This window comes from Miscanthus floridulus, chromosome 2 (genome assembly GCF_019320115.1).
Source record: "Miscanthus floridulus cultivar M001 chromosome 2, ASM1932011v1, whole genome shotgun sequence".
NCBI lineage: Eukaryota > Viridiplantae > Streptophyta > Magnoliopsida > Poales > Poaceae > Miscanthus > Miscanthus floridulus.
Genome location: NC_089581.1, coordinates 181,704,122 through 181,722,139, shown reverse-complemented (window position 1 = coordinate 181,722,139; position 18,018 = coordinate 181,704,122).

Here is an 18,018-nt window from a genome sequence, read left to right as displayed (position 1 = left end):
GTATGGACGCAACTGTACATGACTTGTACTGTTGACTAGTGCAAAGACGTTTTAGTGTTTCACCTGTCAATTCTAGGAAATTGCATCTAGGCGATTCTTTGGTATGTCACCCAACAATTTTCTATCAGCGTCATGCAAAGAAAGAGAATATAACTGGCCGGAGGAATTCTTCTGAGAGGAGATTCCTCTTGACCGTGCCCTTAAATTCGGTTTGATCCACTTTTTTTTATTCGAAACAGTATTTTTCTCTGACAAATTCTTCCATCATTCCTTCAAACCATCCAAATTTCTCCAGAATTCCTCGAAGCGAACAGGCCCCTTGTGACTTCAAAGGCTTTGTAGTTGGAGCTACTTTCTCGAGCACCCTTTCTTTTGGCCTGAATAATTGCTCAATTATTTGATATCTTCAAAATCAAAAAAGGTTTAAATTCTTTTATATTTTGAATTTGAGTATAGGAAAAGCTATACTATAAAGGGGGACACAATACTTAAGCTAACATGTACTACCAAGTGCTCAAACATATATATGCATCCTCAGATTCACAGCCAAGACAACCTAAACTTCACTCTTACCCTTGCTGTCTTAGACTGGTGCGGCACTGCCGCACTTGAAGAGAGGCACTACCGCAGTGCGGCACTGCCGCACTTAAGTGACCGTTGGGGCTGAGGGGGTATTTATACCCATCCTCTTCCTCCCCAACGGACATCTTCTTTCTCCTGCTCATTTTAGCTCGTCCAAAACAGAAAAGGAGCTCTCTCTCCCTCCATTAGTGACATTGAGCCATCAAGTAAATACATTGATTTCTTCATCAATCCTTGAGAAAAAGGGTCCAAAACTCGATTAGAGAGCAGCTCCATTGATTCTTCAACTCAAAAGAGTACTTGGTTCACATTTTAGTCAACGGTTGTGTTTGTTACTCTTGGAGCTTAGCTCCTAGCCGGCTAGAGCGTCGCCCGTGGAGCTTGTCAACTTGTGTGGCAGCCCCAGAAGGTTTGTAACCATCTCTTGAAGCTAGTATGCCCACCCCTCATCTCAAGAGTTAAGTCTCTTGACTTGAGAACAAGGAAGGATTGGAAAGCCCTAAGCCTTAGTGGCTAACCTCAACAACATGGAGGTAGGCAAGCCTTGGTGGTGAGCCGAACCACGGGATAAATCATTGTATCACTTGTGCTTGATTTGCATTACTTGCATTTCATATTGTTGGTTGAGGTGATTTCTAGGGTTTCTAGCTGATCTACTTATGTGTGGTATTCCTACAACTTCTAGCTCTTGATCTGTGACTATCATACCTGCAGTAGGCTAAGAAATTTCTCCGATCTAAGTTTCCGTTCACTGATTTTGAACTGTGACTTAAAGTTGTCTACAGGTGCGATAGTGTCATCCTCCAGAGCGACAGTGCCATAGGTGAATTTAATAAAAGTTTCAGTGTTTGTTTTGACAGACCTATTCACCCCCCCCCTCTAGGCCAACCAGAGATCCTACAAGTGGTATCAAAGCAAGGTTACCTCATATACGCTTCCCCGCGTGAGGTATGAAGCCCGGAGGAGGTGTTAGTGGTGTGAAGCCGGTGGATGTCGACATGAACAGCAGCGAGTTAAGCGTGTCGACAACAAGCAACACCACACTACCACATCTTGAGGCTATCGATGCCGAAAAAGCTCTCAATGATAATGAGAGAATAAGAAGAAGGAAGGAGGCAAGAAAGCTAAAAAGAGAAGCAAGAGAGAAGAAGGAGGAGCAGTTAGAGGAGAAGAAGCAAAGGAAATAAGAAAGAAGGCTCAAGAGAGAAGTAAGAAGAAAAAGAAGAGAAGCTAGGAAGAAGGAAGAAGAAGAGAAGGCAACAAGTGCATCATCAAGCATATCAAGTAGTTCCAAAGATAGAGATGATGATGAGTCATACCAAGTGTCGAAGGGGAATAAGAAGGAGAAGAAAGGAAAGGGCAAGACAAATATGCCGCCATATCCTTTAACTACTCTTCTATTCATATGACTAACCATGATCAGAGGTCTTTCATCAATGTGCCCGCGGACAAGTTACCTCATTTCAATGGGACTAATTTTGCCAAGTGGAAGCACTTGATGAGAGCCTATCTTATAGGCCTTCACCCTGGCATTTGGGAGATTATTTGCAATGGATTTGAGTCTCTGGTTGATCCCAAGAACCCAACACTAGAAGAGATGAGAATCATTCATCTTAATGGTCAAGCCACAAGTGTGTTGCTTAGTGCCTTGGATGGTGATAAGTACAATAGAGTGATTGGAGTTAATGTTGCCAAGCAAATATGGAATACTTTGCACCTAGCACACGAAGGGGTTGATAAAGTGAGAAAGGCAATGATTGATTTATTGATGTCAAAGCTCAACCGGTTTGTAATCTTAGATGAAGAGGGGCCACAAGAGATGTTTGATAGGTTGATGACAACGGTGGGCAAGATTAGAGGTTATGGTTGCGATGAGCTAGATGATCACAAAGTTGTCAAAATTATGTTGGAAGCTTATTCACCTAAAAATAAGACCATAGTCACTCTAATTAGAGACAAGAAGAAGTTTGAGTATTTCACACCAAATGATGTACTTTGGAGGATCTTGACCTTTGACATGCAAAGAGAAGAAGCGAATAAGAGGAAGAAACTTGGAGAATTACAAGCAAAGCTAGAGGGCATCAAGATCAAATATGTAGCTCTCAAGGCTAACAAATCAAGCAACCAAGGCTCTACAAGCAAGTCTAAGATCAACCAACAAGCTTCAACTAGGAAGCCCAAAGCAACCAAGCAAGTTTAAGAAAGAGTAGAGACCACATCATCTTTAAGTGAAAGTGAAAATGATGATGATCATTATGAGAAGATTGATGATGTTGCTCTCTTTATGAAGAGATTTCACAAGGGGCTAAAGAAGCAAGGCTACAAGGTAGTGAAGAGAAACTTTCCAAACAAGAAAAGAGGATATGCTATAATTATGGTAGCACCGATCACTTCATTGCCAAGTGTCCATATGAGATCAAGGACAACAAATACAAGAAAGAGGACAAGGCCGATCAGAGGAAGAGCAAGAAGAACATGGGAGAGGCTCACATTGGGCATGAATGGGACTCAACTAAGGAGAGTACAAGTGAAGAGGATGAGAATATTACAACAGTTGCCATTCACAAGTCATCCCCTACACCAAGGCTCTTTAACAACATATCCGATGATGACTACTACTCTCCTCACATTTGTCTCATGGCAAAGTGTGAGAAGGTAAAATTCAAATCAAAGGCCAAATCTCTTCCACCTCCTAGTGATATCTGTAATAGTGATATTAGTGATAGCTCTAGGGATGATGAATCTAGTGATGAAAAATAAACATGATAATTAAAAATTTAGATGGAAAGACTAAATTATTCATCACTAAGCTAATGGAGGATCTAGAGAGTGTCCAAGCCGAGCTAGAATCTAGAGAAGAGACTCTTATCCAACAAGAGGATCTCTATATTGCTAGCAAAGAAGCTCTTGCATTAGAGAGAAGTGAGGTGGAATAATTGCGCAAGGCCTTGGCCAAAGAGCAAGAGGACCATGCTATCACAAAGAAAGCAAATAAAGCTCTCAAGAAAAAGTATTGTGACTTGGATAAAAGCACAAAGAACTTGAGATGCAATATGACATTCTTTGGGATAGCAACTCATATCTCTCTAAGGCAAAGGAAACCTCTACTTCCTCCAGTAGTCAAGGTTGTGGAAAATATTTTAATCTTAATTTAAATTCCTATTCCACTAATCTTGCAAACATGGAGGCTATGAGAAAGAAGATTGCTGGGCTCAATGAAATCATTGGAAAAGAATGGATGGGTGAGATCTAATCAAATGACAAGAAGGTTGATGAATCAAAAAGACCATAATTCAAGCAAGGAAGGCATCCCTCAATCAAGCATGGGCTCGGCCACACAAAAGGAGCCAAGACAAATGGAAGAAGGATAGTGAATGGCTTTGAGTGTGTAGTTTGAGAGGAAGGGCAAAATTTGTACAGATCAGCCTAGATAGACCATGGCAGTGTAGCATCCCAGAGAGGTAGTGCCACAGCGAAGGGCGATAGTGTTGCGCCCCACAAAAATGGGAAGGCTACCAATTCTGCTCCTGATCAAAGTAAGCCCAAGAAGAAGGTGTACTAGCAGAAACAGGTTTTCCAGAAGCCTAAGGAATCATTGTGGGCCACCAAGAACAAGTATGCCTATCAACCAAAGACTTATGCACCTCGACAAAGCTTGACATCATGCTTTGTTTTGAAGAACAACAGCAGTGGGAAAGTGGTTGCAAAATATATTAGAAAGGAAACCAACATATATAGGAATACTTCTATTTGGGTTCCTAAGATCCTTGTGACTAACATGCAAGGCCCCAAGTCAAATTGGAGACCTAAATCTAGCAACTAAACTTGTTTTGTAGGCATACTCCTCCAGTGGATCAAGTTGGGTGCTTGATAGTGGATGTACAAATCATATGACCGGAGAAAGGAGTACGTTCTTATCATATTCACCGATGACGCACTCAAATGAAAATATTGTCTTTGGGGACAATTCAAATGTGGATGTGATTGGTCTCGGTAAAGTTGCTATAACTCTTGAGCATTCAATTACAAATGTATTACATATTGATTCATTGAGTTACAATTTGTTGTCCATTTATCAATTGTGTGAGATGGGCTATAATTGTCTCTTTATGAATAAGGGCGTGGAAGTCTTTGGAAGGGATGATTCCTCTATTATCTTTATGGGTCAATTAAAGAACAAGCTATACTTAGTTGATTTCAACAAAAGTAAAGCTAAGCTTGAGACTTGTTTAGTGGCAAAATCTAGCATGGGTTGGCTTTGGCATCGCTGACTAGCCCATGTTGGGATGAGAAACTTGGCCAAACTTCTAAAAGATGAACACATCCTTGGACTAACAAATGTTTACTTTGAGAAAGATAGGATTTGTAGCACTTGTCAAGCTAAAAAGCAAGTTGGCGTACCTCACCCACCAAAGAGTATCATGATCACCAAGCAACCATTAGAGCTAATACATATGGATCTCTTTGGACCAATCACCTACCTAAGTATCAGGGATAACAAATATGGTCTTGTTATTATTAATGATTATTCCTGTTTCACTTTGGTATTTTTCTTGCATGACAAGTGCCAAGTTCAAGAGAAGGTGAAGATATTTGTTAGAAGAGCTCAAAAGGAGTTCGGTCTTCCCATCAAGAAAGTAAGAAGTGACAATGAGACCGAATTCAAGAATACTGTAGTTGAAGAGTTTCTTGATGAAGAGGCAATCAAGCATGAGTTTTCAACTCCATACACCCCTCAACAAAATGGTGTAGTAGAGAGGAAGAATCGTACACTCATTGACATGGCAAGGACAATGCTAGATGAGTACAAGACACCAGACATCTTTTGGTGCCAGGCCATCAACCCCGCTTGCCATGCCATCAACCGCCTCTACCTACACAAGAAGTAGAAGAAAGCTTCATATGAGCTTCTAACCGGTAACAAGCCTAAAGTGTCTTACTTTAGAGTGTTTGAGTGCAAGTGTTTCATACTTAACAAGAAACCCAAAACCTCTAAGTTTGCACCTAAAGTTGATGAAGGTGTTCTTGGTTATGGATCAAATGAGCATGCCTACCGTGTCTTCAACAAAACCTCTAGGAGAGTTGAGATTGTGGTAGACATGATATTTGATGAATCTAATGGCTCTCAAATGGAGCAAGTTGATTCAAGTGTTGTAGAAAAGGAGGATCTACCATGTGAAGCAATCAAGCAATTGGCCATTGGTGATATTAGACCACAAGAAGATGAAGTCACTGAAGTGGAGGTTCCTCAAGTTGCTGCTGCACCTATTTCCACTGACGTACCTGATGCTAAACAATAGCAGACACCTGTTGCAACACCTGCACATGGTAGTGCCGCACTTGAGAGCGGCAGTGCCATACCTACACAGCCAGCAACAGCTGATTCGACTCTAGCTCATAGACAAGACCTACAACCCAAATTTGAGCAAGAAAATGATGAAGGTCCAGAAGATGAACAAGAGGCCTTTGAGCATCCAAGGCTAAGGCAAATAATACAACGAGATCATCCCATTAACAACATCCTTAGGAGTCTTCAAAAGGGGGTAACAACTCATTCACATTTAGCAAAATTTTGCCAATATTACTCATTTGTTTCCTCTTTGGAACCTCTTAAGGTAGAACAAGCACTTGGAGACTCAGATCGAGTGATGGCCATGCAAGAAGAGCTCAACAACTTCGAAAGAAATTAAGTGTGGACCTTGGTGGAACAACCTAATACCAATGTCATTGGCACCAAGTGGGTCTTCTGCAATAAGCAAGATAAGAATGGAGTTGTCGGGGACCAATACTAGGTACCCAAAGAGGAAGAGCTAATGACCATCAACATTGACTTATCCGAGCAGTCAAGAGCGCGACTATGGCTTGAACCGACCCCTAGGCAAGTAAGCTCCACCTTGTCCGACCTCTAGGGGCGAACTCTACCTCGCCTGACCTCTAGGGGAGAGCTCCGCCTTGCTTGACCCCAAGGCCAGGGGCTCTACCTTGTCCAACCCTTGGGTTTGTGCTCCACCTCACTTGACCACAAGGCCATGGGCTTCGCCTTGCTCGATCATTGGGTTTGCGCTCCACCTCGCCTAGCCCTTGGGTTCGTGCTCCACCTCGCTCGACTTCGAGGCCATGGGCTCTGCCTCGTCTGACCTCTGGGGGAGAGCTCCACCTTGAATCGACCCCTAGGCAAGCAAGCTCCGCCTTGCCTAACCTCTGGGGGTGAACTCCACCTCGCCCAACCTCTAGGGGAGGGCTTCACCTTGCTCGACCCTAAGGCCATAGGCTCTGCCTCACCTGACCCTAAGGCCACGGGCTTTGCCTCTTTCGACCCTTGGGTTTACGCTCTGCCTCGCTTGACCCCAAGGCCATGGGCTCCGCCTCGCCTAACCATTGGGTTTGCGCTCCACCTCGCCCGGCCCTTGGGTTCATGCTCCACCTTGCCCGATCCCGAGGCCATGGGCTCTACCTCGTCCGCCCTCTAGGAGCAGGCTCCGCCTCGCCCAACCCTGAGGCCATGGGCTCCACTTCTCCTGACCTTGAGGCCACGTGCTCTGCCTCATCCGACCTCTAGGGGTAGGCTCTGCCTCACCCGATGGGGTCCCATACCGTCGCCAAGCACTTCGGGTCCAAGCGTATGGGCCTGGGTCAAAACTTTAATGCCAAGGAAGAAATCGGCATGCCCCGATGTAACCCATGGCCACGACGGGCCATACCTAAGGATTCACATCAAGAACAGCGTCAGGCATACCGGTACTATTCTGCCTACCCTTGTACAAACATTGATCGACACGTTAGTTCACCACGACATCCACTAGGACAGAGTGGAGCGCCATGACCGATAGACGACACCTGCGCATGATGCCAGTGACGGATAAGACCACGACATGGCGTCGTCCCTGTTGACATCTACAATGTCGGTAGGACCGCATGAAGGAGAAGAAGGACCCAGCGATCCTGAAGGCCTTCGGCTCTTTCTCTCTCGTTCTTCTCTTTCCCTCTACTATAACTCGTGCTTTCCCCTGGTCTATAAAAGGGAATGCAGGGTGCTCCATTGAGGGCATCTGATAACCGATTGGATCGATTCAAGCCTGGTCTAAACCAACCCGTCGAACCCCAAACACACAGCTAAGCAACAATCGAGCTCTCTTAGCACCCGTTCACTCCTTTCACCAGAGACTTGGGACATATTTCTCTTTTGCCCATTTATAACCCCTACTATAAACTTTCAGTGCTAGTAATATGAGCAACAATAACAAACTGGACATAGGGACATTCTGCCCGAACCAGTATGAACCTCGTGTCCTCTAAGCACACCATCCAAGTCAGACGTGCAATATTAGAAATTTACTTGTTGGTGATGACTCAAAACACCGATAGGAGTGGTGACAAGGAATAAGGCAAGGTTGGTTGCTCAAGGTTTCACTCAAGTAGAGGGCATGGACTTTGAAGAAACATATTCATCGATGGCATGACTTGAAGCAATTCGAATGCTTCTAGCCTATGCCGCTCATCATGACTTCAAGCTATATCAAATGGATGTGAAGAGTATATTTCTCAATGGCCCTATTTAAGAACTTGTCTATGTTAAGCAACCACCGGGCTTTGAAGCTCACAAGTTTCCCAACCATGTCTCTAAAAGGTGCTCTATGGGCTTAAGCAAGCACCAAGAGCATGGTATGAATGCCTTAAGGAATTCTTGCTTAAACAAGGCTTTGAAATAGGCAAAGCCGATCCTACCCTTTTCACTCACAAAGTTGGCAAACATATATTTGTGTGCCAAATATATGTCGATGACATAATATTTGGTAGTACTAATCATTCTTTTTGTGAGGAATTTAGTAGGATCATGACCAAGAGATTTGAGATGTCTATGATGGGTGAATTGAAGTTTTTCCTTGGATTTCAAATCAAGCAAGTGAAGGATGGAACTTTTATTAGCCAAACGAAGTACACCCATGATATTCTCAAAAAGTTTATCATGGTGAATGCCATGCCTATCAAAACTCCTATGCCAACCAATGGATATCTAGATCTCAATGATGAAGGGAAAGTCATAGATACTAAGGTATATCGCTCCATGATTGGCTCCCTACTTTATTTATGCGCATCTAGGCCCGATATTATGCTTAGTGTGTGCATATGTGCTAGATTTCAAGCTAACCTAAAAGAGTGTCACTCAGTGGCCGTTAAGAGAATCTTGAGATATTTAGTACACACTCCTAACCTTAACTTGTGGTATCCTAAGGGATCTAGGTTTGATCTACTTAGGTATTTAGATTCCGATTACGCCATTGCAAAGTAGATCGAAAAAGCACTTCGGGGACATGTCAATTCCTTAGATAGTCCCTAGTGTCTTAGAGTTCTAAAAAGCAAAATTGTGTAGCCCTTTCCACCGCCGAGGCTGAGTATGTTGCAGCGGGTGCATGTTGTGCTCAACTACCTTGGATGAGGCAAACCCTTCAAGATTTCATACGTCACTTCACCAAAATCCAACTCTTGTGTGGCAACAAAAGTGCCATAAAGCTCGCCAATAATACTGTAAGCCACTCAAGAACTAAGCACATTAACATTCGACATCATTTCTTGAGAGACCACGAAGCCAAAGGAGGTATCGAAAAGCAACTAGCCGATATCTTCACTAAGCCTCTCGATGAGTCAAGGTTTTGTGCTTTGCGTAGTGAGCTAAATATACTTAATTCTTGTAACGTGGTTTGAACTATAGCACACCTTGATTGATGAACTAGCATGGATAGGAGAAATGAATTGGAAAGGTTTAAATATTGTGCTTCAAAATGATTTTTCATAAGAAACAAGTGCATTATGATCATTGTTTGTATTGATTATTTGCTGATGATCATGGTGTCTTTGAGATATGTGTCCATATTCTATATGTATATAGCTATTTAGTTAGTAGCTAAATCTTGCTGTTCTGGGGACTACGGCTGTGCCGCGCCTACCTTGCGACAGTGTCGCGTGTGGCAAGAGGTAGTGCTGCACTTTGAATTCTAATTAGAATTCGGCCCACAACAGCCAGTTACTATGGGGCCCATCTTACCTCCTTTTACCAACTGGCCTGTGGTAACTCTCTCTCCCTCATTCTGCCCGACGCCGATGTCTCCCTCTCTCTCACGCATCTCGCACGTCCGTTGTTGTCGCACCATCATCTAGTGTCACTGCTACTGTCTGTCAGTGCCGTGCTAGTTGTTGGCACTCTTCCTCGTCGTCACCAGCAGTAGCCGAAGTTCATGGATAGAGCCATTCTCTTCCATTCCTCCTCAATCCATGTAAATCAAGGTGAAACCCTAATCTAGTCTTGATCTATGCCATGGAGCTCTATCTTTGTTGAATGATGGTTTCTAGTGACTGCATGATTGGAGTAGAAACTAGTTTGATAAATGGATTGAATCAAAACAAAGATTCATTGGTTGAGCCTCATCTGTCCCCGCAGCAGTGCCACATATTGGGTGTAGTAGTGCCGCACTCAACAGAATGAATATGTAAATACATATGTTATTCCATCGATGACTCTCTGTTTTGGTTAGATCTGTGCACCAGATGTATTTCTATCTTAAACATGTAGCTACTTTACATACATTGTAGACAACTCCATGTATTTATTTAGGTCTACTCATTTTGAGATTGTCTAGTGGTTTAGGAGAATGGTTGAGAAATAGTCTGAATAGTTGAGAAAAAATGAATCATGGGAGAGGTGAAGCACTAGGTGTGGTAGTGTCGCTCCTATGGTGCGGCAGTGTCGTACCCTCTGACTAGATTGGTTCAGGGTGCTTTTCTAACCTGAGATTTAAATCATCTCATCTATCCAGAGTGTTTTATAAGTGTTCTATATCCCTTATGTACAGTTTCTTATTTAGACATATATTTGTTTGCATAGATGGCCTCTGGAGGTGATGATAATCGAAGGGGGAAGAGGAAGATGACCGAGCCTCGGGATAAGCAGATGTCTCATCGTGGTCATGGCAAGACTATAGGGGGCAGCAACAGTGCAACGGGCAGAGATATTGCTAAAGACAGGGGGAGGAGAGATCAGATGATCCAAGATGAGGAGAACCTGGAGAGGGCTGGTGTAGCACCCCTAGTGTTATGAGCTTGCTTAGCACCGAAATTAAGGCCCAAGAGGGATTAGCCAATCAAGTTTTTGGGTTTTAAAATTTTAAAACGCACATAAAATGATAAATGAATCCTATGTGACTCACTTTTGGGACTCAACTAAATATCCCAAGTTAACTTACTTAGTGCATAAAAGTGCTAATGAAAATCCTAATAAGAAAAATGGGATAGATCGTTTTAATTGTTTGGCACGAAAAACAATTTTTATAAACAAAAATAAAATACGACTTGTATATAGTACTTAAATAAAATTCGAAGTGTAAGTTTAGTAGATCAAAATGCAACTTGGATTTTTGAGAATAAATATTGTTAACTAATATTTTTGGGAGTTCAAAAATCCTAATTTGAAATTAAGATAAACTCTTTTCGTTAAGTCGACAAACATTTCAACTTATGTTTAAAGTGTGAATTTTGCCCAATTATATTAAGCAAACTAATTAAATAGTGCCTAAATATTTTGTTTCCATAAGATTAGTATAAAGTATGGACTATTGCATGAGATGCTTGTTGGGAGAAATGAATAGGGTTTAGACCTTTTTAAAAGTTTTGGCAAAAGTGTTAAGAATTGTTAGTTCAAACTGAACCCTAGATTTCTCTCAAGGCTAAAATTATAATGATAATGTCATTTTGGCATTCAAATCCTAAAAATGGAATTAAAAACTAGTGTCATGTTTTGGCCTAGTGATTTGCATCTTGACGAGTGCTTTGCAATGGTATAAGGGTTAGTTGTGTTAGTAATGGTTTTAGTCGTTAATTAGAAGTTTTAAATAGTCTAAATTGCGTTTAGGCGCAGCTGTAGGGCCTTCTGGCCACGGTCACCACGCCCTGGCTCGATAACGCCGTGCTCGACCATGCGCTGGCCGGCCCCGGCCCGGCTAATCGCCGTCGCTGTTGCCACGCTGTAGCGCTCTGTGCCGATGCCGCTATCGCCACTATGACGCTGTTGCGCTGCTCTCTCTCTCTCTCTCCCTTCATCGTAGCCTGCGCTATTCGCTGCACGCATCGTTGTGCTACCGTGCCATGGCCTTAGGACCATGAAACTATTACAGCTACTACTACCGCATCACTGTCGTCCTCGACATCTGAACCGTCATACACCAAGTGGCAAGAGGCCATACGGTCGTCTGATCGTACCACCACCAGCCAAGCGCCACAGCGCAAGCATGCCACCGCTCGTCATTTGGTCACATTGCTCACGCTGCTTCCAGCCAAGCACACGTCTCGTGCCAGTGTGCATGCTCGCTGTTGCATGTGTGCTTGACCTCGCTAGTAGCCAGCCATGCATCGCCGAGGCAAGGACGAGCCATGTAAAAGCCTGACCCCTCTGTTGTCTCTTTCACCCGATGCGAGTCGCGTCTAGCTAGAGAATCAAGGCAGCCACTATGGCATTTCCCTGCCCATGCTCTGCCCTCCCTGTGTGCCCATTTATGGAGACCATCGCACCAACAGGACTTGTCGCAAGCCATCACCGCCATCATGGACGATAGGCCGATGTCCCCTCCCACAGAGGATTCAAAATTCGCGCACCTTAGTTCATTATAGCTCGATTCATCGCACTTATAGCTCTGCCATAGAGTTGTCTAGCTGAGCCACCCACCTCGAGCCACAACCAAGCTCCATTGCCAACCAATTTCATGTTTTTCCTTAGCGCTGGTCGCCTCCACCACCGTGCCTTAACTCAGTCGGGGGTAAGCCGGCATGCTTCGGTAGCTATTCGATTACTTCCTCCTACGAGCCTGCCTTGGCCCCATCATCCTCATGCACATGCTAGTTCCACCGAAGGCACTGTTAGCAATGTGCTGATGCAGAGGTGCCACGCTCAGAGTGCTATCGCACCGCCTGCTCGTATGTGGCCAACGCGGCTCTGCCTTCCTCGGCCCCGACCATCACCTTGGCTAGAACTGTGGTAAGCTCCTGGTGCTCCCACGCCTCCCCATTTGTCTTACCACCGCTCTAGCTTACCAGAGTAGCCGCGCCAATGCCATGAACGGCGTTGTTCCACCTACCATCATGGCCTAGCCGCTGTAGGGCCCCGCTAGTCACCAAACCACCTTCTAGGGCCCCCTTTGTTTAGGTTTAGGTATTCGACCCCTTTTGGCCGCCGGCTAACCCTACCATTGACTGACATAACCGTTGTATGCCATCGATGTGCCATGCCATCATGCACGCATGCCTAGGGGCATGCCTGTTACAAAGATGAGTCTTTGTAGGGTGCTGAGCGCAAATCCTCTCTCTATTGGAACAAGGACATGTTGCGTTGCGTAGTTCTTCTAGTATCTGGGGGCCTTTTTGCAAGATTACCAGCGTGCGCTGGCTCCCTGCCTTGGGCTATTGCTGGGCCAGTGATGCCGTGTGCGGCCACACCCAGCCCTAGGCCAAGTGGGCCGCGGTGCCCTTTTCTTTCTCCAGTGAATTAGTAAAGATTTTCTAAAATAAATTCTAGGCTAATTTTGTTATTTAAATATAAAATCATTTAGGAGTTCAAAAAAATTGTGAAACAATTTTTGTTAGGTTCCTAAAATTGTGATCTACCTTATAGTATATTTTGTTCACATAGTTTTGTAATATTTCTTAGAGTTATCTAATTAATTTAAAATGCTTAATATTGTAAGATATAAACTTGTAGGAATTTTTGTGAGGAATTGGTGATAGTGTTGGCTATGAAACTTTTACAGTAAATCCCTAACATTATTAGGTGCTCACTATAATTTTTGTAGCTCCATAATAATTAGTTTGCTAAGGTAGCTGAATGAGCCCTAGTTCAAAAATATATATTTAATCAATAAAATGCCAAAGCACCTTGAGATTTTTAAACTAGAATATTTTTCTAGAGACAAAGCCTTACTATACAACATGGATACATAGACCAGTATGTTACTCATTAAATCTGGCTCGTTAGCTTGTGGAGCGTAATCGTATATTTAAGAGTTGCAGTTACCGTTGATTAATTGCACCTCTGCGTTGTATCCATGTATATCATAATAGGAACAACAATGGATCATGGAGTCGACTGAAGTAGCAGAAAAGATGTTGCCTTGATGATCGTGTCACTATGATGGAATGCAAACTTTTGGTTATATCTTACCCAAGCAATCCCTGGTGCATAACCCCTATTATTCTGCACTTTATCTTATGCTTGTGCATTAAGTTTTAAGGAGTTGAATGAAAACCACTTGCATATATATCCTTATCCTATGAGTCCTACTAGTATGTCAGGATCATGTAGATTGCTATGCTATAGGATCCGATAGAAGTTGAGTGATTACCTATCACTCGTGAGAGATAAGAAAGATATTATTGTTACTGTCACATAGAATATATATGAATGATAATTGGAGATCGGGCGGAATGGTACTTTAGATCTAGACTTGGTTAGGCATTCGAGCGAGGCTTGGGTTGCACTTGTTTCGCCTATATTGATTGAGGCCTGTCCGTTGCTGTGGATGGTAGTTAGGTCACAAACTTATTATCCTGAGCGCATACTTGCTTATGGGAGCGAGAAGACTCGTTACGCTCTTATCGTGGGTTCTGTCTCTTTCTGGACCGACTGATTGGAGGCGGGGAAAGGTAGAGGTCTAAGCACTATACTGAGATTAGGTCTCAAGTATGGGGGCTTAGAGTCCAAGTTTGGACAGGGACCTAGACCCCACGACAGGAGTGGAATGGGTTGGTCTTGTTTGTGCCTGGGGTATAAATGGGGCATGTGTTTCTGGGTACCCAGCTAGGATACATTGGTTCGCAAATCATTGTTTCTGTAAGATGGTACCGACTTGGCTATGGTCTAGCATCATAGTAAGAATTGGAATATGAAAGATGGTAAAATGGTTCTGATTGCTTACCACCTGCTTGAAAGCAGCATAGGTGCTTACATAGAATGGTTAGTTAATGAACTAATGATGACTGCTAATGAAGTTAAATATAAGGATGCATGTTTAGTAATGCTTCCGCAGATGCAATAACTCACAAACTAGATAGCCTTGTATATCCTTGGAGTCTTTTATTTCCCTCCTATAGGGTAAGTCTTGCTAAGTACAATCAAGTACTCAGGGTTTTATTCCCCTATTGCAGGTGATTGGAGTATACTAAGAGCTGACTCTTGTGTGTGGAAACCTCCTGGTGGGCTCAGAGAGGATTCCTTTCACGCTATGATCGTAGTATTTATTTATAACCCTCATGAAAGGTTTTTATAAGAAAAGATGTAAAATCTGCTAGCATCTCTTGTATAAAAATGTTCACTATGTTAATGCTCCACCATGTCCTTAAATTAATCCTGCTTCCTCTGTAACTCTGATAATATTGTTATATTCTATTGTTATAATAAATTGAGGTAATATTATGGTACTCTAATAAAGTGATGTAAGAAATGACTTAAAAATGTTGTAAGCTTTATTCTCTCATTTATGATCCTGATGGAAAAATGTGGATTTTTGAGTTCTTCCTTGGGGTGTGCTCGATGGAACTGCGTAGTTTAGTGTCCTCTCTTGTGAACTTAGTGTCTAAGGGAAGACAAGTACTCCTAGGAGGCATTAGATTAGGCGGTTCTGCCATAGCTGGCTGCACCATTCCTTTAGGTGCTTGCCCAGATACTCCACCTCATCTTGAGGAGTTTGATAGGAGCTACATCAGAGAGTATTATGAGGATGTAGTTATGAGGTGTCTTATTGACACACGTCCTCATCCCATGCTCAATTATACGGGAAAGCTAAAGATAGTGGAAGAAGCATGGGAAAACAATCCCTATGAGCAGCCAAAGAATTTGGGGATTGACTACAGGTTTTGGAATGAGTTTCATTCTAACTTCTATGCATATGTGAACTTTAACTCTAAGAAATCCAAGGTTGTCAAGATGCAGTATATTGATTGAGAGGAGATGAAGGAAAAGAATGAGCTTGAGTTCAAAAAGGTGATCAAGGCTTGTGAGTTGTTTGGCCTCAATGATATTATGAGCTTCAGATATAATTAGAATGAAGAAGTGCTAGCCCCGTTCCATGCCACTTTCTTCTATAGCATCTACATTGATGAGATTCACTGGATGACTGAGGGATGACATTATAGAGTTGATTTTGTGACTTTCAACCAGATCCTTTATTTTGGAGAGGAGGAGCGGGGTTTCACTTACATTCATGATGAGGCTAGAGCTGAGATCCGTGATATTGCCTATATGTCGATTGATAGGAGAAGTGTAGATGGGAAGGTTAGTGGCTTGAAGAGCTATTATTACATTCTAAACAATTTGATCAGGCACACTATCAATCCCAATGATGGAGCAGCGTCTGATCTTAATGGATATGTGAGGAATGTGCATGCTAGATTTGCTCCTGGAGGTGACAAGTTTAATGTCCCTCGCTTCATGTGGTGTGAGCTGAGGAATGCTATGGAGGATGGGAGAAAGGGGATACCCTATGCCCCCTATCTCATGTTTATGATTGAGAGGGTCATTGGTTACATATTTGAGAAAGATGGTTTTCACACCATCTACAAGATTGAGAAGACCTGAGGAGCAGGTGCTAGCAGGGCAGTGAGATGCTCTCCATTAGTTGTGGATGTGCCTGAGTCATCCCACTCTAGTCCTCGCAAGGAAAAGAAGATGGAGAAGTTTGAGAAGTGGATCAAGGCTATTTTCACCACATGCACCTATGCAACGAGGACCGCATATCAGGACCGGTTAGAGAACTGTGAAGCCAACTAGGAGGCTAGGGAGCATGCAGGACTGCCACCTCTTTCTCTAGTTTAGTCACCGCCGAGGTTTGATGACCTCCCTAGTCTTTCTGAGACAGATTCAGAGGATGAGGAGGAGGAGGAGGAGCAGGCGTAGCCAGAGCTTGATCCTCACATGAGTTTGAGGTCCACCTTGCAGTCCATGAGGAGGAGCACCAGGCGTAAGCACCACACTTCAACCACTCATTGCCAAGGGAGGTGAAAGGTCCTAATGGCTAGAGGGGGATGAATAGCCTATTAAAAATTTCTACAACAACACTAAGACAAATGATTAGTCAATAAGATGGCAAAGCGAATTTTGTGCTAGCACTATACTTGGGGTTGCAAGCCACCTACCTAATTCTATTTTCTATGATCTCTAGTGTATCACAACAAAGCTATGTCACTAATATACACCTAGGTGATCAACCTAGTGAGAGTAATACAATTAAATGATACACTATCTAGTCTTAACTACCACTAGCTCTATCCAAGTGAATGTATAATGAAATACAAGAGAGTGTTAGAGAGGTATACCGTTGTGGTAAGTGACCAATGAGTGAATACCAATGAATACCAAGGAGACAATCAAGACAATGTTTTTTTCCTCCGAGGTTCACTTGCTTGCCGGCAAGCTAGTCCATGTTGTGGCGATTCACTCACTTGGAGGTTCACACGCTAATTGGCATCACACGCCAAACACTCAATAGGCTACCATACAACCAACATAAGATGAGGATCTCACAAGCCATGAGCAATTTACTAGAGTACCTTTTGGCTCTCCACCGAGGAAAGGTCAAGAATCCCTCACAATCACTACGATCGGAGTTAGAGACAATCACCAACCTCCGCTCAACGATCCTTACTGCTCAAGCCATCTAGGTGGCGGCAACCACCAAGAGTAACAAGCCAAACCCATAGCGAAACACGAATACTAAGTGCCTGTAGATGCAAACACTCAAGCAATGCACTTGATTTCTCTCCTAATCTCATAAAGATGATGAATCAAAGATAGAGATGAGTGGGAGGGCTTTGGCTAAGCTCACAAGGTTGCTATGTCAATGCAAATGGTGAAGAGAGTGAGCTAGAGCCAGCCAAACAATATTTATAGACACCCCAAACAATAGAGTCGTTGGCTCAATTATTGGGCTGACTGTGGGACGACCGGACATGCAGGTCGTGTGCACCAGACGTGTCTGGTGTGGTGACCGGACGTGTCTGGTCGCTGCGTCCGGTCGTAGCCTGACCGCCACATGTCCCTTTTCAAATTGTTTAGCCATTGGCACCGAATGGCTATCTCTACACATAGTAACACTATGTGATTGGACACGCTGTTAGAAAACGATCGAACCTAGGAGGCGCAGCGTCAGGTCGAGTCTAGAGAGCTCCCAGAGCCACTCTGGGATGACCGGACGCGTCCGATCACACCAGACTGGACACTCCCAGCATCCGATGAATTATTGCGCCAAAAACACGAGACTTGTTGGTTCACACCGGATGCGTTCGGTGTGGCGAACGGATGCATCCAGTCACTCTCTGTAATCCTATATTAGGCTATATCACTTTGACCTGACATTGAAGAGTAACTCATTAGCGTACGGTCACTCCACTGAGCTAGAGTCC